This window comes from Schistocerca gregaria, unplaced genomic scaffold, assembly GCF_023897955.1.
Source record: "Schistocerca gregaria isolate iqSchGreg1 unplaced genomic scaffold, iqSchGreg1.2 ptg000066l, whole genome shotgun sequence".
Classification (NCBI taxonomy): domain Eukaryota; kingdom Metazoa; phylum Arthropoda; class Insecta; order Orthoptera; family Acrididae; genus Schistocerca; species Schistocerca gregaria.
The window spans coordinates 11551906-11577009 of record NW_026061707.1 but is presented as its reverse complement, the minus strand read 5'-3'; positions in this window follow the sequence as shown (position 1 = coordinate 11577009).

Below are 25104 nucleotides of genomic sequence, written 5' to 3'. Positions count from 1 at the left end.
ATTGAGTACCACAGTCACCATGCGCACTTTTCTCCATGGGAGCAATGTCTCAAACAGTCTAGGCTTTGATCGTTCCCTGGAAGACCAGTTGTAGTTTCCGATGCACATCTGGAGGCATTCTGTAATCTGTGGACCATCGGAGTGTTGATGAAAGACAGAAATTGCATCGGGATTGAATACAACAGTCACCGTGCGCACTTTCCTCCATGGGAGTAATATCTCAAAGAGTCTACGCTTTGATCGTTCCCTTGAAGACCAGTAGTAGTTTCCGATGCACATCTGGAGGCATTCTGTAATCTGTGGACTATCAGACTGTTGATGAGACACAGAAATTGCATCGGGAATGAATACAACAGTCACCATGCGCACTTTCCTCCATGGGAGTAATGTCTCAAACAGTCTACGATTTGATCGTTCCCTGGAAGACCAGTAGTAGTTTCCAATGCACATATGGAGGCATTCTGTAATCTGTGGACTATCAGAGTGTTGATGAAACACAGGAATTGAATCTAGATTGAATACAACTGTCACCATGCGCACTTTCCTCCACTGGAGGTATATCTCAAACAGTCTACGCTTTGATCGTTCCCTGGAAGACCAGTAGTAGTTTCCGATTCACAACTGGTGGCATTCTGTAATCTGTGGACTATCAGAGTGTTGATGAAACACAGTAATTGCCTCGGAATTGAATACAACAGCCACCACGCGCACTTTCCTCCATGGGAGTAATCTCTCAAACAGTCTACGCTTTGATCGCTCCCTGGAAGACCAGTAGTAATATCCGATGCACATCTGGAGGCATTCTGTAATCTGTGGACTATCAGACTGTTGATGAGACACTGAAATTGCATCGGGATTGAATACAACAGTCACAATGCGCACATTCCTAGATGGGAGTATTATCTCAAACAGTCTACGATTTGATCGTTCCCTGGAAGACCAGTAGTAGTTTCCGATGCATATATGGAGGCATTCTGCAATCTGTGGACTATCAGAGTGTGGATGAAACACAGAAATTGCATCGGGATTGAATACAACAGTCACCATGCGCACTTTCCTCCATGGGAGCCATGTCTCAAACTGTCTACGTTTTGATCGTTCCCTGGTAGACCAGTAGTAGTTTCCGATGCACATATGGAGGCATTCTGTAATCTGTGGACTATCAGAGTGTCGATGAAACAAAGGAATTGAATCGGGATTGAATACAACAGTCACCGTGCGCACTTTCCTCCATGGGAGTAATCCTCAAACAGTCTACGCTTTAATCGTTCCGTGGAAGACCGGTAGTAGTTTTCGATGCACATCTGGAGGCTTTCTGTAATCTGTGCACCTTCAAAGTTTTGATGAAACACAGTAATTGCCTCGGAATTGAATACAACAGCCACCATGCGCACTTTCCTCCATGGGAGTAATGTCTCAAAGAGTCTACGATTTGATCGTTCCCTGGAAGACCAGTAGTAGTTTCCGATGCACATCTGGAGGCATTCTGTAATCTGTGGACTATCAGAGTGTTGATGAAACACAGAAATTGCGTCGGGATTGAATACAACAGTCACCATGCTCACTTTCCTCCATGGGAGTAATGTCTCAAACAGTCTACGCTTTGATCGTTCCCTGGAAGACCAGTAGTAGTTTCTGATGCACATCTGGAGGCATTCTGTAATCTGTGGACTATCAGAGTGTTGATGAAACACAGAAATTGCATCGGGATTGAATACAACAGTCACCATGCGCACTTTCCTCCATGGGAGTAATGTCACAAACAGTCTACGCTTTGATCGTTCCCTGGAATAATAGTAGTAGTTTCCGATGCACATCAGGAGGCATTCTGTAATCTGTGGACTATCAGAGTGTTGATGAAACACAGAAATTGCATCGGGATTGAATACAACAGTCACCATGCGCACTCTCTTCCATGGGAGTAATGTCTCAAAGAGTCTACGCTTTGATCGTTCCCTTGAAGACCACTAGTAGTTTCCGATGCACATCTCATGGCATTCTGTAATGTGTGGACTATCAGAGTGTTGATGAGACACAAAAATTGCATCGGGATTGAATACAACAGACACCATGCGCACTTTCCTCCATGGGAGTAATGTCTCAAACTGTCTACGCTTTGATCGTTCCCTGGAAGACCTGTAGTAGTTTCCGATGCACATCTGGTGGCATTCTGTAATCTGGGGAATATCAGAGTGTTGATGCAACACAGAAATTGCATCGGGATTGAATACAACAGTCACCATGCGCACTTTCCTCCATGGGAGTAATGTCACAAACAGTCTACGCTTTGATCGTTCCCTGGAAGACCAGTAGTAGTTTCCGATGCACATCAGGAGGCATTCTGTAATCTGTGGACTATCAGAGTGTTGATGAAACACTGAAATTGCATCGGGATTGAATACAACAGTCACCATGCGCACTTTCCTCCATGGGAGTAATGTCTCAAACAGTCTACGCTTTGATCGTTCCCTTGAAGACCAGTAGTAGTTTCCGATGCACATCTGGAGGCATTCTGTAATCTGTGGACTATCACACTGTTGATGAGACACAGAAATTGCATCGGGATTCAAATACAACAGTCACCATGCGCACTTTCCTCCATGGGAGTAATGTCTCAAACAGTCTACGATTTGATCGTTCCCTGGAAGACCAGTAGTAGTTTCCAATGCACATATGGAGGCATTCTGTAATCTGTGGACTATCAGAGTGTTGATGAAACACTGAAATTGCATCGGGATTGAATACAACAGTCACCATGCGCACTTTCCTCCACTGGAGGTATATCTCAAACAGTCTACGTTTTGCTCGTTCCCTGGAAGACCAGTAGTAGTTGCCGATTCACATCTGGTAGCATTCTGCAATCTGTGGACTATCAGAGTGTTGATGAAACACAGAAATTGCATTGGGATTTGATGCAACAGTCACCATGCGCACTTTCCTCCACGGCAGTAATGTCTCAAACAGTCTACGCTTTGATCGGTCCCTGGAAGACCTGTAGTAGCTTCCGATGCACATCTGGTGGCATTCTGTAATCTGTGGACTATCAGAGTGTTGATGAAACACAGAAATTGCATTGGGATTTGATGCAACAGTCACCATGCGCACTTTCCTCCACGGCAGTAATGTCTCAAACAGTCTAGACTTTGATCGTTCCCTGGAAGACCAGTTGTAGTTTCCGATGCACATCTGGAGGCATTCTGTAACCTGTGGACTATCAGAGTGTTGATGAAACACAGAAATTGCATCGGGATTGAATACAACAGTCACCATGCGCACTTTCCTCCATGGGAGTAATCCTCAAACAGTCTACGCTTTAATCGTTCCGTGGAAGACCAGTAGTAGTTTCCGATGCACATCTGGAGGCTTTCTGTAATCTGTGGACCTTCAAAGTGTTGATGAAACTCAGTAATTGCCTCGGAATTGAATACAACAGCCACCATGCGCACTTTCCTCTATGGGAGTAATGTCTCAAACAGTCTACGCTTTGATCGTTCCCTGGAAGACCAGTAGTAGTTTGTGATGCACATCTGGAGGCATTCTGTAATCTGTGGACTATCAGAGTGTTGATGAAACACGGAAATTGCATCGGGATTGAATACAACATCACCATCCGCACTTTCTTCCAAGGGAGTAAAGTCTGAAACAGTCTACTGTTTAATCGTTCCAAGGTAGACCAGTAGTAGTTTCCGAAGCACATCTGGTGGCATTCTGTAATCTGTGGACTATCAGAGTGTTGATGAAACACAGAAATTGCATCGGGATTGAATGCAACAGTCACCATGCGCACTTTTCTCCATGGGAGTGATGTCTGAAACAGTCTAAGCTTTGATAGTTCCCTGGAAGACCAGTAGTAGTTTCCGATGCACATCTCATGGCATTCTGTAATGTGTGGACTATCAGAGTGTTGATGAAACACAGAAATTGCATCGGGATTGAATACAACAGTCACTGTTCGCACTTTCCTCCACAGGGGTATGTCTCAAACAGTCTATGCTTTCGTCGTTCCCTGGAAGACCAGAAGTAGTTTCCGATGCACATCTGGCGGCATTCTGTAATCTGTGGAATATCAGAGTGTTGATGAAACACAGAAATTGCATCGGGATTGAATACAACAGTCACCATGCGCACATTCCTCCATGGGAGTAATGTCTCAAACAGCCTACGCTTTGATGGTTCCCTGGAAGACCAGTAGTAGTTTCCGATGCACATCTGGAGGCATTCTGTAATCTGTGGAATATCAGGGTGTTGATGAAACACAGAAATTGCATCGGGATTGAATACAACAGTCACCATGCCCACTCTCCTCCATGGGAGAAATGTGTCAAAGAGTCTACGCTTTGATCGTTCCCTTGAAGACCAGTAGTAGTTTTCGATGCACATCTGGAGGCATTCTGTAATCTGTGGACTATCAGACTGTTGATGAGACACAGAAATTGCATCGGGATTGAATACAACAGTCAGCATGCGCACTTTCCTCCATGGGAGTAATGTCTCAAACAGTCTACGATTTGATCGTTCCCTGGAAGACCAGTAGTAGTTTCCAATGCACATATGGAGGCATTCTGTAATCTGTGGACTATCAGAGTGTTGATGAAACACTGAAATTGCATCGCGATTGAATACAGCAGTCACCATGCGCACTTTTCTCCATGGGAGCCATGTCTCAAACAGTCTACGCTTTGATCGTTCCCTGGAAGACCAGTAGTAGTTTCCGATGCACATCTGGAGGCATTCTGTAATCTGTGGACTATCAGAGTGTTGATGAAACACAGGAATTGAATCCAGATTGAATACAACAGTCACCATGCGTACTTTCCTCCATTGGAGGTATATCTCAAACAGTCTACGCTTTGATCGTTCCCTGGAAAACCAGTAGTAGTTTCCGATTCACATCTGGTAGCATTCTGTAATCTGTGGACTATCAGAGTGTTGATGAAACACAGAAATTGCATCGGGATTGAACGCAACAGTCACCATGTGCACTTTCCTCTACGGCAGTAATGTCTCAAACTGTCTACGCTTTGATCGTTCCCTGGAAGACCTGTAGTAGTTTCCGATGCACATCTGGTGGCATTCTGTAATCTGTGGACTATCACAGTGTTGTTGAAACACAGAAATTGCATTGGGATTGAATACAACAGTCACCATGCTCACTTTCCTCCATGGGAGTAATGTCTCAAACAGTCTACGCTTTGATCGTTCCCTGGAAGACCAGTAGCAGTTTCCGATGCACATCTGGAAGCATTCTGCTATCTGTGGATTATCAGAGTGGTGATAAAACACAGAAATTGCATCGGGATTGAGTACCACAGTCACCATGCGCACTTTTCTCCATGGGAGCAATGTCTCAAACAGTCTAGGCTTTGATCGTTCCCTGGAAGACCAGTTGTAGTTTCCGATGCACATCTGGAGGCATTCTGTAATCTGTGGACCATCGGAGTGTTGATGAAAGACAGAAATTGCATCAGTATTGAATACAACAGTCACCGTGCGCACTTTCGTCCATGGGAGTAATGTCACAAACAGTCTACGCTTTGATCGTTCCCTGGAACACCAGTAGTAGTTTCCGATGCACATCAGGATTCATTCTGTAATCTGTGGGCTATCAGAGTGTTGATGAAACACTGAAATTGCATCGGGATTGAATACAACAATCACCATGCGCACTTTCCTCCATGGGAGTAATGTCTCAAAGAGTCTACGCTTTGATCGTTCCCTTGAAGACCAGTAGTAGTTTCCGATGCACATCTGGAGGCATTCTGTAATCTGTGGACTATCAGACTGTTGATGAGACACAGAAATTCCATCGGGAATGAATACAACAGTCACCATGCGCACTTTCCTCCATGGGAGTAATGTCTCAAACAGTCTACGATTTGATCGTTCCCTGGAAGACCAGTAGTAGTTTCCAATGCACATATGGAGGCATTCTGTAATCTGTGGACTATCAGAGTGTTGATGAAACACAGGAATTGAATCTAGATTGAATACAACAGTCACCATGCGCACTTTCCTCCACTGGAGGTATATCTCAAACAGTCTACGCTTTGATCGTTCCCTGGAAGACCAGTAGTAGTTTCCGATTCACATCTGGTGGCATTCTGTAATCTGTGGACTATCAGAGTGTTGATGAAACACAGAAATTGCGTCGGGATTGAATACAACAGTCACCATGCTCACTTTCCTCCATGGGAGTAATGTCTCAAACAGTCTACGCTTTGATCGTTCCCTGGAAGACCAGTAGTAGTTTCTGATGCACATCTGGAGGCATTCTGTAATCTGTGGACTATCAGAGTGTTGATGAAACACGGAAATTGCATCGGGATTGAATACAACTGTCACCATCCGCACTTTCCTCCATGGGAGTAATGTCTGAAACAGTCTACTCTTTGATCGTTCCAAGGTAGACCAGTAGTAGTTTCCGAAGCACATCTGGTGGCATTCTGTAATCTGTGGACTATCAGAGTGTTGATGAAACACAGAAATTGCATCGGGATTGAATGCAACAGTCACCATGCGCACTTTTCTCCATGGGAGTGATGTCTGAAACAGTCTAAGCTTTGATAGTTCCCTGGAAGACCAGTAGTAGTTTCCGATGCACATCTCATGGCATTCTGTAATGTGTGGACTATCAGAGTGTTGATGAAACACAGAAATTGCATCGGGATTGAATACAACAGTCACTGTTCGCACTTTCCTCCACAGGGGTATGTCTCAAACAGTCTATGCTTTCGTCGTTCCCTGGAAGACCAGAAGTAGTTTCCGATGCACATCTGGCGGCATTCTGTAATCTGTGGAATATCAGAGTGTTGATGAAACACAGAAATTGCATCGGGATTGAATACAACAGTCACCATGCGCACATTCCTCCATGGGAGTAATGTCTCAAACAGCCTACGCTTTGATGGTTCCCTGGAAGACCAGTAGTAGTTTCCGATGCACATCTGGAGGCATTCTGTAATCTGTGGAATATCAGGGTGTTGATGAAACACAGAAATTGCATCGGGATTGAATACAACAGTCACCATGCCCACTCTCCTCCATGGGAGAAATGTGTCAAAGAGTCTACGCTTTGATCGTTCCCTTGAAGACCAGTAGTAGTTTTCGATGCACATCTGGAGGCATTCTGTAATCTGTGGACTATCAGACTGTTGATGAGACACAGAAATTGCATCGGGATTGAATACAACAGTCAGCATGCGCACTTTCCTCCATGGGAGTAATGTCTCAAACAGTCTACGATTTGATCGTTCCCTGGAAGACCAGTAGTAGTTTCCAATGCACATATGGAGGCATTCTGTAATCTGTGGACTATCAGAGTGTTGATGAGACACTGAAATTGCATCGCGATTGAATACAGCAGTCACCATGCGCACTTTTCTCCATGGGAGCCATGTCTCAAACAGTCTACGCTTTGATCGTTCCCTGGAAGACCAGTAGTAGTTTCCGATGCACATCTGGAGGCATTCTGTAATCTGTGGACTATCAGAGTGTTGATGAAACACAGGAATTGAATCCAGATTGAATACAACAGTCACCATGCGTACTTTCCTCCATTGGAGGTATATCTCAAACAGTCTACGCTTTGATCGTTCCCTGGAAAACCAGTAGTAGTTTCCGATTCACATCTGGTAGCATTCTGTAATCTGTGGACTATCAGAGTGTTGATGAAACACAGAAATTGCATCGGGATTGAACGCAACAGTCACCATGTGCACTTTCCTCTACGGCAGTAATGTCTCAAACTGTCTACGCTTTGATCGTTCCCTGGAAGACCTGTAGTAGTTTCTGATGCACATCTGGTGGCATTCTGTAATCTGTGGACTATCACAGTGTTGTTGAAACACAGAAATTGCATTGGGATTGAATACAACAGTCACCATGCTCACTTTCCTCCATGGGAGTAATGTCTCAAACAGTCTACGCTTTGATCGTTCCCTGGAAGACCAGTAGCAGTTTCCGATGCACATCTGGAAGCATTCTGTTATCTGTGGATTATCAGAGTGGTGATGAAACACAGAAATTGCATCGGGATTGAGTACCACAGTCACCATGCGCACTTTTCTCCATGGGAGCAATGTCTCAAACAGTCTAGGCTTTGATCGTTCCCTGGAAGACCAGTTGTAGTTTCCGATGCACATCTGGAGGCATTCTGTAATCTGTGGACCATCGGAGTGTTGATGAAAGACAGAAATTGCATCAGTATTGAATACAACAGTCACCGTGCGCACTTTCGTCCATGGGAGTAATGTCACAAACAGTCTACGCTTTGATCGTTCCCTGGAACACCAGTAGTAGTTTCCGATGCACATCAGGATTCATTCTGTAATCTGTGGGCTATCAGAGTGTTGATGAAACACTGAAATTGCATCGGGATTGAATACAACAATCACCATGCGCACTTTCCTCCATGGGAGTAATGTCTCAAAGAGTCTACGCTTTGATCGTTCCCTTGAAGACCAGTAGTAGTTTCCGATGCACATCTGGAGGCATTCTGTAATCTGTGGACTATCAGACTGTTGATGAGACACAGAAATTCCATCGGGAATGAATACAACAGTCACCATGCGCACTTTCCTCCATGGGAGTAATGTCTCAAACAGTCTACGATTTGATCGTTCCCTGGAAGACCAGTAGTAGTTTCCAATGCACATATGGAGGCATTCTGTAATCTGTGGACTATCAGAGTGTTGATGAAACACAGGAATTGAATCTAGATTGAATACAACAGTCACCATGCGCACTTTCCTCCACTGGAGGTATATCTCAAACAGTCTACGCTTTGATCGTTCCCTGGAAGACCAGTAGTAGTTTCCGATTCACATCTGGTGGCATTCTGTAATCTGTGGACTATCAGAGTGTTGATGAAACACAGAAATTGCGTCGGGATTGAATACAACAGTCACCATGCTCACTTTCCTCCATGGGAGTAATGTCTCAAACAGTCTACGCTTTGATCGTTCCCTGGAAGACCAGTAGTAGTTTCTGATGCACATCTGGAGGCATTCTGTAATCTGTGGACTATCAGAGTGTTGATGAAGCACGGAAATTGCATCGGGATTGAATACAACTGTCACCATCCGCACTTTCCTCCATGGGAGTAATGTCTGAAACAGTCTACTCTTTGATCGTTCCAAGGTAGACCAGTAGTAGTTTCCGATGCACATCTGGTGGCATTCTGTAATCTGTGGACTATCAGAGTGTTGATGAAACACAGAAATTGCATCGGGATTGAATACAACAGTCACCATGCGTACTTTTCTCCATGTGAGTGATGTCTGAAACAGTCTAAGCTTTGATAGTTCCCTGGAAGACCAGTAGTAGTTTCCGATGCACATCTCATGGCATTCTGTAATGTGTGGACTATCAGAGTGTTGATGAAACACAGAAATTGCATCGGGATTGAGTACCACAGTCACCATGCGCACTTTCCTCCATGGGGGCAATGTCTCAAACAGTCTAGGCTTTGATCGTTCCCCGGAAGACCAGTAGTAGTTTCCGATGCACGTCTGGTTTTATTCTGTAACCTGTGGACTATCAGAGTGTTGATGAAACACAGAAATTGCATCGGGATTGAATACAACAGTCACCATGCGCACTTTCCTCCATGGGAGTAATGTCACAAACAGTCTACGCTTTGATCGTTCCCTGGAATACCAGTAGTAGTTTCCGATGCACATCAGGAGGCATTCTGTAATCTGTGGACTATCAGAGTGTTGATGAAACACAGAAATTGCATCGGGATTGGATACAACAGTCACCATGCGCACTCTCCTCCATGGGAGTAATGTCTCAAAGAGTCTACGCTTTGATCGTTCCCTTGAAGACCACTAGTAGTTTCCAATGCACATCTCATGGCATTCTGTAATGTGTGGACTATCAGAGTGTTGATGAGACACAGAAATTGCATCGGGATTGAATACAACAGTCACCATGCGCACTTTCCTCCATGGGAGTAATGTCTCAAACAGTCTACGATTTGATCGTTCCCTGGAAGACCAGTAGTAGTTTCCAATGCACATATGGAGGCATTCTGTAATCTGTGGACTATCAGAGTGTTGGTGAAACACTGAAATTGCATCGGGATTGAATACAACAGTCACCATGCGCACTTTCCTCAATGGGAGCCATGTTTTAAACAGTCTACGCTTTGATCGTTCCCTGGAAGACCAGTAGTAGTTTCCGATGCACATCCGGAGGCATTCTGTAATCTGTGGACTATCAAAGTGTTGATGAAACACAGGAATTGAATCTAGATTGAATACAACAGTCACCATGCGCACTTACCTCCACTGGAGGTATATCTCAAACAGTCTACGCTTTGATCGTTCCCTGGAAGACCAGTAGTAGTTTCCGATTCATATCTGGTAGCATTCTGTAATCTGTGGACTATCAGAGTGTTGATGAAACACAGAAATTGCATCGGGATTGAATGCAACAGTCACCATGCGCACTTTCCTCTACGGCAGTAATGTCTCAAACTGTCTACGCTTTGATCGTTCCCTGGAAGACCTGTAGTAGTTTCCGATGCACATCTGGTGGCATTCTGTAATCTGTGGACTATCAGAGTGTTGATGAAACATAGAAATTGCATTGGGATTGAGTACAACAGTCACCATGCGCACTTTCCTCCATGGGAGTAATGTCTCAAACAGTCTACGCTTTGATCGTTCCCTGGAAGACCAGTAGCAATCTTCCGATGCACATCTGGAGGCATTCTTTTATCTGTGCACTATCAGAGTGGTGATGAAACACAGAAATTGCATCGGGATTGAGTACCACAGTCACCATGCGCACTTTTCTCCATAGGAGCAATGTCTCAAACAGTCTAGGCTTTGATCGTTCCCTGGAAGACCAGTTGTAGTTTCCGATGCACATCTGGAGGCATTCTATAATCTGTGGACTATCGGAGTGTTGATGAAAGACAGATATTGCATCGGGATTGAATACAACAGTCACCGTGCGCACTTTCCTCCACAGGGGTATGTCTCAAACAGTCTATGCTTTCGTCGTTCCCTGGAAGACCAGAAGTAGTTTCCGATGCACATCAGGAGGCATTCTGTAATCTGTGGACTATCAGAGTGTTGATGAAACACTGAAATTACATCGGGATTGAATACAACAGTCACCATGCGCACTTTCCTCCATGGGAGTAATGTCTCAAAGAGTCTACGCTTTGATCGTTCCCTTGAAGACCAGTAGTAGTTTCCGATGCACATCTGGAGGCATTCTGTAATCTGTGGACTATCACACTGTTGATGAGAGACAGAAATTGCATCGGGATTGAATACAACAGTCACCATGCGCACTTTCCTCCATGGGAGTAATGTCTCAAACAGTCTACGATTTGATCGTTCCCTGGAAGACCAGTAGTAGTTTCCAATGCACATATGGAGGCATTCTGTAATCTGTGGACTATCAGAGTGTTGATGAAACACTGAAATTGCATCGGGATTGAATACAACAGTCACCATGCGCACTTTCCTCCATGGGAGCCATGTCTCAAACAGTCTACGCTTTGATCGTTCCCTGGAAGACCAGTAGTAGTTTCCGATGCACATCTGGAGGCATTCTGTAATCTGCGGACTATCAGAGTGTTGATGAAACACAGGATTTGAATCTAGATTGAATACAACAGTCACCATGCGCACTTTCCTCCACTGGAGGTATATATCAAACAGTCTACGCTTTGATCGCTCCCTGGAAGACCAGTAGTAGTTTCCGATTCACATCTGGTAGCATTCTGTAATCTGTGGACTATCAGAGTGTTGATGAAACACAGAAATTGCATCGGGATTGGATGCAACAGTCACCATGCGCACTTTCCTCCACGGCAGTAATGTCCTAAACTGTCTACGCTTTGATCGTTCCCTGGAAGACCTGTAGTAGTTTCCGATGCACATCTGGTGGCATTCTGTAAACTGTGGACTATCAGAGTGTTGATGAAACACAGAAATTGCATCGGGATTGAATACAACAGTCACCATGCCCACTTTCCTCCATGGGACTAATGTCTCAAACAGTCTGGGGTTTGATAGTTCCCTTGAAGACCAGTAGTAGTTTCCGATGCACGTCTGGTAACATTCTGTAACCTGTGGACTATCAGAGTGTTGATGAAACACAGAAATTGCATCAGGTTTGAATACAACAGTCACCATGCGCAATTTCCTCCATGGGGGTAATCCTCAAACAGTCTACGCTTTCATCGTTCCGTGGAAGACCAGTAGTAGTTTTCGATGCACATCTGGAGGCTTTCTGTAATCTGTGGACCTTCAAAGTTTTGAAGAAACACAGTAATTGCCTCGGAATTGAATACAACAGCCACCATGCGCACTTTCCTTTATGGGAGTAATGTCTCAAACAGTCTACGCTTTGATCGTCCCCTGGAAGACCAGTAGTAATATCCGATGCACATCTGGAGGCATTCTGTAATCTGTGGACTATCAGAGTGTTGATGAAACACAGAAATTGCATCGGGATTGAATACAACAGTCACCATGCGCACTTTCCTAGATGGGAGTATTGTCTCAAACAGTCTACGATTTGATCGTTCCCTGGAAGACCAGTAATAGTTTCCGAAGCATATATGGAGGCATTCTGCAATCTGTGGACTATCAGAGTGTGGATGAAACACAGAAATTGCATCGGGATTGAATACAACAGTCACCATGCGCACTTTCCTCCATGGGAGCCATGTCTCAAACTGTCTACGCTTTGATCGTTCCCTGGAAGACCAGTAGTAGTTTCCGATTCACATATGGAGGCATTCTGTAATCTGTGGACAATCAGAGTGTTGATGAAACAAAGGAATTGAATGGGGATTGAATACAACAGTCACCGTGCGCACTTTCCTCCATGGGAGTAATCCTCAAACAGTCTACACTTTAATCGTTCCGTGGAAGACCGGTAGTAGTTTTCGATGCACATCTGGAGGCTTTCTGTAATCTGTGGACCTTCAAAGTTTTGATGAAACACAGTAATTGCCTCGGAATTGAATATAACAGCCACCATGCGCACTTTCCTCCATTAGAGTAATGTCTCAAACAGTCTACGATTTGATCGTTCCCTGGAAGACCAGTAGTAGTTTCCGATGCACATCTGGAGGCTTTCTGTAATCTGTGGACTATCAGAGTGTTGATGAAACACAGAAATTGCGTCGGGATTGAAAACAACAGGCACCATGCTCACTTCCCTCCGTGGGAGTAACGTCTCAAACAGTCTACGCTTTGATCGTTCCCAGGAAGACGAGTAGTAGTTTCTGATACCCGTCTGGAGGCATTCTGTAATCTGTGGAGTGTCAGAGTGTTGACGAAACACGGAAATTGCATCGGGATTGAATACAACAGTCGCTATCCGCACTTTCCTCCATGGGAGTAATGTCTGAAACAGTCTACACTTTGATCGTTCCCTGGTAGACCAGTAGTTGTTTCCGATGCACATCTGGTGGCATTCTGTAATCTGTGGACTATCAGAGTGTTAATGAAACACAGAAATTGCATCGGGATTGAATACAACAGTCACCATGCACACTTTTCTCCATGGGAGTAATGTCTGAAACAGTGTACGCTTTGATAGTTCCCTGGAAGACCAGTAGTAGGTTCCGATGCACATCTCGTGGCATTCTGTAATTTGTGGACTATCAGAGTGTTGATGAAACACAGAAATTGCATGCGGATTGAATACAACAGTCACCATGCGCACTTTCCTCCACAGGAGTTATGTCTCAAACAGTCTACGCATTGATCGTTCCCTGGATGACCAGTAGTAGTTTCCGATAGACATATGGTGGCATTCTGTAAGCTGTGGACTATCAGAGTGTTGATGAACCACAGGAATGGAATCTAGATTGAATACAACAGTCACCATGCGCACTTTCCTCCACTGGAGGTATATCTAAAACAGTCTACGCTTTGATCGTTCCCTGGAAGACCAGTAGTAGTTTCCGATTCACATCTGGTAGCATTCTGTATTCTGTGGACTATCAGAGTGTTGATGAAACACAGAAATTGCATCGGGATTGAATGCAACAATCACCATGCGCACTTTCCTCTACGGCAGTAATGTCTCAAACTGTCTACGCTTTGATCGTTCCCTGGAAGACCAATAGTAGTTTCTGATGCACATCTGGAGTCATTCTGTAATCTGTGGACTATCAGACTGTTGATGAGACACAGAAATATCATCGGGATTGAATGCAACTGTCACCATGCGCACTTTCCTCCATGGGAGTAATGTCTCAAACAGTCTACGCTTTGATCGTTCCCTGGAAGACCAGTAGTAGTTTCCGATGCACATCTGGAGGCATTCTGTAATCTGTGGACTATCAGAGTGTTGATGAAAGACAGAAATTGCATCGGGATTGAATACAACAGTCACCGTGCGCACATCCCTCCACAGGGGTATGTCTCAAACAGTCTATGCTTTCGTCGTTCCCTGGAAGACCAGAAGTAGTTTCCAATGCACATCTGGCGGCATTCTGTAATCTGTGGAATATCAGAGAGTTGATGAAACACAGAAATTGCATCGGGATTGAATACAACAGTCACCATGCGCACTTTCCTCCATGGGAGTAATGTCTCAAAGAGTCTACGCTTTGATCGTTCCCTTGAAGACCAGTAGTAGTTTCCGATGCACATCTGGAGGCATTCTGTAATCTGTGGACTATCACACTGTTGATGAGAGACAGAAATTGCATCGGGATTGAATACAACAGTCACCATGCGCACTTTCCTCCATGGGAGTAATGTCTCAAACAGTCTACGATTTGATCGTTCCCTGGAAGACCAGTAGTAGTTTCCAATGCACATATGGAGGCATTCTGTAATCTGTGGACTATCAGAGTGTTGATGAAACACTGAAATTGCATCGGGATTGAATACAACAGTCACCATGCGCACTTTCCTCCATGGGAGCCATGTCTCAAACAGTCTACGCTTTGATCGTTCCCTGGAAGACCAGTAGTAGTTTCCGATGCACATCTGGAGGCATTCTGTAATCTGTGGACTATCAGACTGTTGATGAGACACAGAAATTGCATCGGGATTGAATACAACAGTCACAATGCGCACATTCCTAGATGGGAGTATTGTCTCAAACAGTCTACGATTTGATCGTTCCCTGGAAGACCAGTAGTAGTTTCCGATGCATATATGGAGGCATTCTGCAATCTGTGGACTATCAGAGTGTGGATGAAACACAGAAATTGCATCGGGATTGAATACAACAGTCACCATGCGCACTTTCCTCCATGGGAGCCATGTCTCAAACTGTCTACGTTTTGATCGTTCCCTGGTAGACCAGTAGTAGTTTCCGATGCACATATGGAGGCATTCTGTAATCTGCGGACTATCAGAGTGTTGATGAAACAAAGGAATTGAATCGGGATTGAATACAACAGTCACCGTGCGCACTTTCCTCCATGGGATTAATCCTCAAACAGTCTACGCTTTAATCGTTCCGTGGAAGACCGGTAGTAGTTTTCGATGCACATCTGGAGGCTTTCTGTAATCTGTGCACCTTCAAAGTTTTGATGAAACACAGTAATTGCCTCGGAATTGAATACAACAGCCACCATGCGCACTTTCCTCCATGGGAGTAATGTCTCAAAGAGTCTACGATTTGATCGTTCCCTGGAAGACCAGTAGTAGTTTCCGATGCACATCTGGAGGCTTTCTGTAATCTGTGGACTATCAGAGTGTTGATGAAACACAGAAATTGCGTCGGGATTGAATACAACAGTCACCATTCTCACTTTCCTCCATGGGAGTAATGTCTCAAACAGTCTACGCTTTGATCGTTCCCTGGAAGACCAGTAGTAGTTTCTGATGCACATCTGGAGGCATTCTGTAATCTGTGGACTATCAGAGTGTTGATGAAACACGGAAATTGCATCGGGATTGAATACAACAGTCACCATCCGCACTTTCCTCCATGGGAGTAATGTCTGAAACAGTCTACTCTTTGATCGTTCCAAGGTAGACCAGTAGTAGTTTCCGATGCACATCTGGTGGCATTCTGTAATCTGTGGACTATCAGAGTGTTGATGAAACACAGAAATTGCATCGGGATTGAATACAACAGTCACCATGCGTACTTTTCTCCATGTGAGTGATGTCTGAAACAGTCTAAGCTTTGATAGTTCCCTGGAAGACCAGTAGTAGTTTCCGATGCACATCTCATGGCATTCTGTAATGTGTGGACTATCAGAGTGTTGATGAAACACAGAAATTGCATCGGGATTGAGTACCACAGTCACCATGCGCACTTTCCTCCATGGGGGCAATGTCTCAAACAGTCTAGGCTTTGATCGTTCCCTGGAAGACCAGTAGTAGTTTCCGATGCACGTCTGGTTTTATTCTGTAACCTGTGGACTATCAGAGTGTTGATGAAACACAGAAATTGCATCGGGATTGAATACAACAGTCACCATGCGCACTTTCCTCCATGGGAGTAATGTCACTAACAGTCTACGCTTTGATCGTTCCCTGGAATACCAGTAGTAGTTTCCGATGCACATCAGGAGGCATTCTGTAATCTGTGGACTATCAGAGTGTTGATGAAATACAGAAATTGCATCGGGATTGAATACAACAGTCACCATGCGCACTCTCCTCCATGGGAGTAATGTCTCAAAGAGTCTACGCTTTGATCGTTCCCTTGAAGACCACTAGTAGTTTCCGATGCACATCTCATGGCATTCTGTAATGTGTGGACTATCAGAGTGTTGATGAGACACAGAAATTGCATCGGGATTGAATACAACAGTCACCATGCGCACTTACCTCCATGGGAGTAATGTCTCAAACAGTCTACGATTTGATCGTTCCCTGGAAGACCAGTAGTAGTTTCCAATGCACATATGGAGGCATTCTGTAATCTGTGGACTATCAAAGTGTTGATGAAACACAGGAATTGAATCTAGATTGAATACAACAGTCACCATGCGCACTTTCCTCCACTGGAGGTATATCTCAAACAGTCTACGCTTTGATCGTTCCCTGGAAGACCAGTAGTAGTTTCCGATTCATATCTGGTAGCATTCTGTAATCTGTGGACTATCAGAGTGTTGATGAAACACAGAAATTGCATCGGGATTGAATGCAACAGTCACCATGCGCACTTACCTCTACGGCAGTAATGTCTCAAACTGTCTACGCTTTGATCGTTCCCTGGAAGACCTGTAGTAGTTTCCTATGCACATCTGGTGGCATTCTGTAATCTGTGGACTATCAGAGTGTTGATGAAACATAGAAATTGCATTGGGATTGAGTACAACAGTCACCATGCGCACTTTCCTCCATGGGAGTAATGTCTCAAACAGTCTACGCTTTGATCGTTCCCTGGAAGACCAGTAGCAATCTTCCGATGCACATCTGGAGGCATTCTGTTATCTGTGGACTATCAGAGTGGTGATGAAACACAGAAATTGCATCGGGATTGAGTACCACAGTCACCATGCGCACTTTTCTCCATAGGAGCAATGTCTCAAACAGTCTAGGCTTTGATCGTTCCCTGGAAGACCAGTTGTAGTTTCCGATGCACATCTGGAGGCATTCTGTAATCTGTGGACTATCGGAGTGTTGATGAAAGACAGAAATTGCATCGGGATTGAATACAACAGTCACCGTGCGCACTTTCCTCCACAGGGGTATGTCTCAAACAGTCTATGCTTTCGTCGTTCCCTGGAAGACCAGAAGTAGTTTCCGATGCACATCTGGCGGCATTCTGTAATCTGGGGAATATCAGAGTGTTGTTGCAACACAGAAATTGCATCGGGATTGAATACAACAGTCACCATGCGCACTTTCCTCCATGGGAGTAATGTCACAAACAGTCTACGCTTTGATCGTTCCCTGGACGACCAGTTGTAGTTTCCGATGCACATCAGGAGGCATTCTGTAATCTGTGGACTATCAGAGTGTTGATGAAACACTGAAATTGCATCGGGATTGAATACAACAGTCACCATGCGCACTTTCCTCCATGGGAGTAATGTCTCAAAGAGTCTACGCTTTGATCGTTCCCTTGAAGACCAGTAGTAGTTTCCGATGCACATCTGGAGGCATTCTGTAATCTGTGGACTATCACACTGTTGATGAGACACAGAAATTGCATCGGGATTGAATACAACAGTCACCATGCGCACTTTCCTCCATGGGAGTAATGTCTCAAACAGTCTACGATTTGATCGTTCCCTGGAAGACCAGTAGTAGTTTCCAATGCACATATGGAGGCATTCTGTAATCTGTGGACTATCAGAGTGTTGATGAAACACTGAAATTGCATCGGGATTGAATACAACAGTCACCATGCGCACTTTCCTCCATGGGAGCCATGTCTCAAACAGTCTACGCTTTGATCGTTCCCTGGAAGACCAGTAGTAGTTTCCGATGCACATCTGGAGGCATTCTGTAATCTGCGGACTATCAGAGTGTTGATGAAACACAGGAATTGAATCTAGATTGAATACAACAGTCACCATGCGCACTTTCCTCCACTGGAGGTATATATCAAACAGTCTACGCTTTGATCGCTCCCTGGAAGACCAGTAGTAGTTTCCGATTCACATCTGGTAGCATTCTGTAATCTGTGGACTATCAGAGTGTTGACGAAACACAGAAATTGAATCGGGATTGGATGCAACAGTCACCATGCGCACTTTCCTCCACGGCAGTAATGTCCTAAACTGTCTACGCTTTGATCGTTCCCTGGAAGACCTGTAGTAGTTTCCGATGCACATCTGGTGGCATTCTGTAAACTGTGGACTATCAGAGTGTTGATGAAACACAGAAATTGCATCGGGATTGAATACAACAGTCACCATGCCCACTTTCCTCCATGGGACTAATGTCTCAAACAGTCTGGGGTTTGATAGTTCCCTTGAAGACCAGTAGTAGTTTCCGATGCACGTCTGGTAACATTCTGTAACCTGTGGACTATCAGAGTGTTGATGAAACACAGAAATTGCATCAGGTTTGAATACAACAGTCACCATGCGCAATTTCCTCCATGGGGGTAATCCTCAAACAGTCTACGCTTTAATCGTTCCGTGGAAGACCAGTAGTAGTTTTCGATGCACATCTGGAGGCTTTCTGTAATCTGTGGACCTTCAAAGTTTTGAAGAAACACAGTAATTGCCTCGGAATTGAATACAACAGCCACCATGCGCACTTTCCTCTATGGGAGTAATGTCTCAGACAGTCTACGCTTTGATCGTTCCCTGGAAGACCAGTAGTAGTTTCCGATTCACATATGGAGGCATTCTGTAATCTGTGGACTATCAGAGTGTTGATGAAACAAAGGAATTGAATGGGGATTGAATACAACAGTCACCGTGCGCACTTTCCTCCATGGGAGTAATCCTCAAACAGTCTACACTTTAATCGTTCCGTGGAAGACCGGTAGTAGTTTTCGATGCACATCTGGAGGCTTTCTGTAATCTGTGGACCTTCAAAGTTTTGATGAAACACAGTAATTGCCTCGGAATTGAATACAACAGCCACCATGCGCACTTTCCTCCATGGGAGTAATGTCTCAAACAGTCTACGATTTGATCGTTCCCTGGAAGATCAGTAGTAGTTTCCGATGCACATCTGGAGGCTTTCTGTAATCTGTGGACTATCAGAGTGTTGATGAAACACAGAAATTGCGTCGGGATTGAAAACAACAGTCACCATGCTCACTTTCCTCCGTGGGAGTAATGTCTCAAACAGTCTACGCTTTGATCGTTCCCAGGAAGACGAGTAGTAGTTTCTGATGCCCGTCTGGAGGCATTCTGTAATCTGTGGAGTATCAGAGTGTTGACGAAACACGGAAATTGCATCGGGATTGAATACAACAGTCGCTATCCGCACTTTCCTCCATGGGAGTAATGTCTGAAATAGTCTACACTTTGATCGTTCCCTGGTAGACCAGTAGTTGTTTCCGAAGCACATCTGGTTGCATTCTGTAATCTGTGGACTATCAGAGTGTTAATGAAACACAGAAATTGCATCGGGATTGAATACAACAGTCACCATGCACACTTTTCTCCATGGGAGTAATGTCTGAAACAGTCTACGCTTTGATAGTTCCCTGGAAGACCAGTAGTAGGTTCCGATGCACATCTCGTGGCATTCTGTAATGTGTGGACTATCAGAGTGTTGATGAAACACAGAAATTGCATGGGGATTGAATACAACAGTCACCATGCGCACTTTCCTCCATGGGGGCAATGTCTCAAACAGTCTAGGCTTTGATCGTTCCCTGGAAGACCAGTAGTAGTTTCCGATGCACGTCTGGTTTTATTCTGTAACCTGTGGACTATCAGAGTGTTGATGAAACACAGAAATTGCATCGGGATTGAATACAACAGTCACCATGCGCACTTTCCTCCATGGGAGTAATGTCACAAACAGTCTACGCTTTGATCGTTCCCTGGAATACCAGTAGTAGTTTCCGATGCACATCAGGAGGCATTCTGTAATCTGTGGACTATCAGAGTGTTGATGAAACACAGAAATTGCATCGGGATTGAATACAACAGTCACCATGCGCACTCTCCTCCATGGGAGTAATATCTCAAAGAGTCTACGCTTTGATCGTTCCCTTGAAGACCACTAGTAGTTTCCGATGCACATCTCATGGCATTCTGTAATGTGTGGACTATCAGAGTGTTGATGAGACACAGAAATTGCATCGGGATTGAATACAACAGTCACCATGCGCACTTTCCTCCATGGGAGTAATGTCTCAAACAGTCTACGATTTGATCGTTCCCTGGAAGACCAGTAGTAGTTTCCAATGCACATATGGAGGCATTCTGTAATCTGTGGACTATCAGAGTGTTGGTGAAACACTGAAATTGCATCGGGATTGAATACAACAGTCACCATGCGCACTTTCCTCAATGGGAGCCATGTTTCAAACAGTCTACGCTTTGATCGTTCCCTGGAAGACCAGTAGTAGTTTCCGATGCACATCCGGAGGCATTCTGTAATCTGTGGACTATCAAAGTGTTGATGAAACACAGGAATTGAATCTAGATTGAATACAACAGTCACCATGCGCACTTTCCTCCACTGGAGGTATATCTCAAACAGTCTACGCTTTGATCGTTCCCTGGAAGACCAGTAGTAGTTTCCGATTCATATCTGGTAGCATTCTGTAATCTGTGGACTATCAGAGTGTTGATAAAACACAGAAATTGCATCGGGATTGAATGCAACAGTCACCATGCGCACTTTCCTCTACGGCAGTAATGTCTCAAACTGTCTACGCTTTGATCGTTCCCTGGAAGACCTGTAGTAGTTTCCGATGCACATCTGGTGGCATTCTGTAATCTGTGGACTATCAGAGTGTTGATGAAACATAGAAATTGCATTGAGATTGAGTACAACAGTCACCATGCGCACTTTCCTCCATGCGAGTAATGTCTCAAACAGTCTACGCTTTGATCGTTCCCTGGAAGACCAGTAGCAATCTTCCGATGCACATCTGGAGGCATTCTGTTATCTGTGGACTATCAGAGTGGTGATGAAACACAGAAATTGCATCGGGATTGAGTACCACAGTCACCATGCGCACTTTTCTCCATGGGAGTAATGTCTCAAAGAGTCTACGCTTTGATCGTTCCCTGGAAGGCCAGTTGTAGTTTCCGATGCACATCTGGAGGCATTCTGTAATCTGTGGACTATCGGAGTGTTGATGAAAGACAGAAATTGCATCGGGATTGAATACAACAGTCACCGTGCGCACTTTCCTCCACAGGGGTATGTCTCAAACAGTCTATGCTTTCGTCGTTCCCTGGAAGACCAGAAGTAGTTTCCGATGCACATCTGGCGGCATTCTGTAATCTGGGGAATATCAGAGTGTTGATGCAACACAGAAATTGCATCGGGATTGAATACAACAGTCACCATGCGCACTTTCCTCCATGGGAGTAATGTCACAAACAGTCTACGCTTTGATCGTTCCCTGGAAGACCAGTTGTAGTTTCCGATGCACATCAGGAGGCATTCTGTAATCTGTGGACTATCGGAGTGTTGATGAAACACTGAAATTGCATCGGGATTGAATACAACAGTCACCATGCGCACTTTCCTCCATGGGAGTAATGTCTCAAAGAGTCTACGCTTTGATCGTTCCCTTGAAGACCAGTAGTAGTTTCCGATACACATCTGGAGGCATTCTGTAATCTGTGGACTATCACACTGTTGATGAGACACAGAAATTGCATCGGGATTGAACACAACAGTCACCATGCGCACTTTCCTCCATGGGAGTAATGTCTCAAACAGTCTACGATTTGATCGTTCCCTGGAAGACCAGTAGTAGTTTCCAATGCACATATGGAGGCATTCTGTAATCTGTGGACTATCAGAGTGTTGATGAAACACTGAAATTGCATCGGGATTGAATACAACAGTCACCATGCGCACTTTCCTCCATGGGAGCCATGTCTCAAACAGTCTACGCTTTGATCGTTCCCTGGAAGACCTTTAGTAGTTTCCGATGCACATCTGGAGGCATTCTGTAATCTGCGGACTATCAGAGTGTTGATGAAACACAGGAATTGAATCTAGATTGAATACAACAGTCACCATGCGCACTTTCCTCCACGGCAGTAATGTCCTAAACTGTCTACGCTTTGATCGTTCCCTGGAAGACCTGTAGTAGTTTCCGATGCACATCTGGTGGCATTCTGTAAACTGTGGACTATCAGAGTGTTGATGAAACACAGAAATTGCATCGGGATTGAATACAACAGTCACCATGCCCACTTTCCTCCATGGGACTAATGTCTCAAACAGTCTGGGGTTTGATAGTTCCCTTGAAGACCAGTAGTAGTTTCCGATGCACGTCTGGTAACATTCTGTAACCTGTGGACTATCAGAGTGTTGATGAAACACAGAAATTGCATCAGGTTTGAATACAACAGTCACCATGCGCAATTTCCTCCATGGGCGTAATCCTCAAACAGTCTACGCTTTAATCGTTCCGTGGAAGACCAGTAGTAGTTTTCGATGCACATCTGGAGGCTTTCTGTAATCTGTGGACCTTCAAAGTTTTGAAGAAACACAGTAATTGCCTCGGAATTGAATACAACAGCCACCATGCGCACTTTCCTCTATGGGAGTAATGTCTCAAACAGTCTACGCTTTGATAGTTCCCTGGAAGACCAGTAGTAGGTTCCGATGCACATCTGGAGGCATTCTGTAATCTGTGGACTATCAGACTGTTGATGCGACACAGAAATTGCATCGGGATTGAATACAACAGTCACCATGCGCACTTTCCTAGATGGGAGTATTGTCTCAAACAGTCTACGATTTGATCGTTCCCTGGAAGACCAGTAATAGTTTCCGATGCATATATGGAGGCATTCTGCAATCTGTGGACTATCAGAGTGTGGATGAAACACAGAAATTGCATCGGGATTGAATACAACAGTCACCATGCGCACTTTCCTCCATGGGAGCCATGTCTCAAACTGTCTACGCTTTGATCGTTCCCTGGAAGACCAGTAGTAGTTTCCGATTCACATATGTAGGCATTCTGTAATCTGTGGACTATCAGAGTGTTGATGAAACAAAGGAATTGAATGGGGATTGAATACAACAGTCACCGTGCGCACTTTCCTCCATGGGAGTAATCCTCAAACAGTCTACACTTTAATCGTTCCGTGGAAGACCGGTAGTAGTTTTCGATGCACATCTGGAGGCTTTCTGTAATCTGTGGACCTTCAAAGTTTTGATGAAACACAGTAATTGCCTCGGAATTGAATACAACAGCCACCATGCGCACTTTCCTCCATGGGAGTAATGTCTCAAACAGTCTACGATTTGATCGTTCCCTGGAAGACCAGTAGAAGTTTCCGATGCACATCTGGAGGCTTTCTGTAATCTGTGGACTATCAGAGTGTTGATGAAACACAGAAATTGCGTCGGGATTGAAAACAACAGTCACCATGCTCACTTTCCTCCGTGGGAGTAATGTCTCAAACAGTCTACGCTTTGATCGTTCCCAGGAAGACGAGTAGTAGTTTCTGATGCCCGTCTGGAGGCATTCTGTAATCTGTGGAGTATCAGAGTGTTGACGAAACACGGAAATTGCATCGGGATTGAATACAACAGTCGCTATCCGCACTTTCCTCCATGGGAGTAATGTCTGAAACAGTCTACACTTTGATCGTTCCCTGGTAGACCAGTAGTTGTTTCCGATGCACATCTGGTGGCATTCTGTAATCTGTGGACTATCAGAGTGTTAATGAAACACAGAAATTGCATCGGGATTGAATACAACAGTCACCATGCACACTTTTCTCCATGGGAGTAATGTCTGAAACAGTCTACGCTTTGATAGTTCCCTGGAAGACCAGTAGTAGGTTCCGATGCACATCTCGTGGCATTCTGTAATGTGTGGACTATCAGAGTGTTGATGAAACCACAGAAATTGCATGGGGATTAAATACAACAGTCACCATGCGCACTTTCCTCCACAGGAGTTATGTCTCAAACAGTCTACGCATTGATCGTTCCCTGGATGACCAGTAGTAGTTTCCGATAGACATATGGTGGCATTCTGTAAGCTGTGGACTATCAGAGTGTTGATGAAACACAGGAATTGAATCTAGATTGAATACAACAGTCACCATGCGCACTTTCCTCCACTGGAGGTATATCTAAAACAGTCTACGCTTTGATCGTTCCCTGGAAGACCAGTAGTAGTTTCCGATTCACATCTGGTAGCATTCTGTAATCTGTGGACTATCAGAGTGTTGATGAAACACAGAAATTGCATCGGGATTGAATGCAACAATCACCATGCGCACTTTCCTCTACGGCAGTAATGTCTCAAACTGTCTACGCTTTGATCGTTCCCTGGAAGACCTGTAGTAGATTCCGATGCACATCTGGTGGCATTCTGTAATCTGTGGACTATCAGAGTGTTGATGAAACACAGAAATTGCATTGGGATTGAATACAACAGTCACCACGCTCACCGTCCTCCATGGGAGTAATGTCTCAAACAGTCTACGCTTTGATCGTTCCCTTGAAGACCAGTAGTAGTTTCTGATGCACATCTGGAGGCATTCTGTAATCTGTGGACTATCAGACTGTTGAT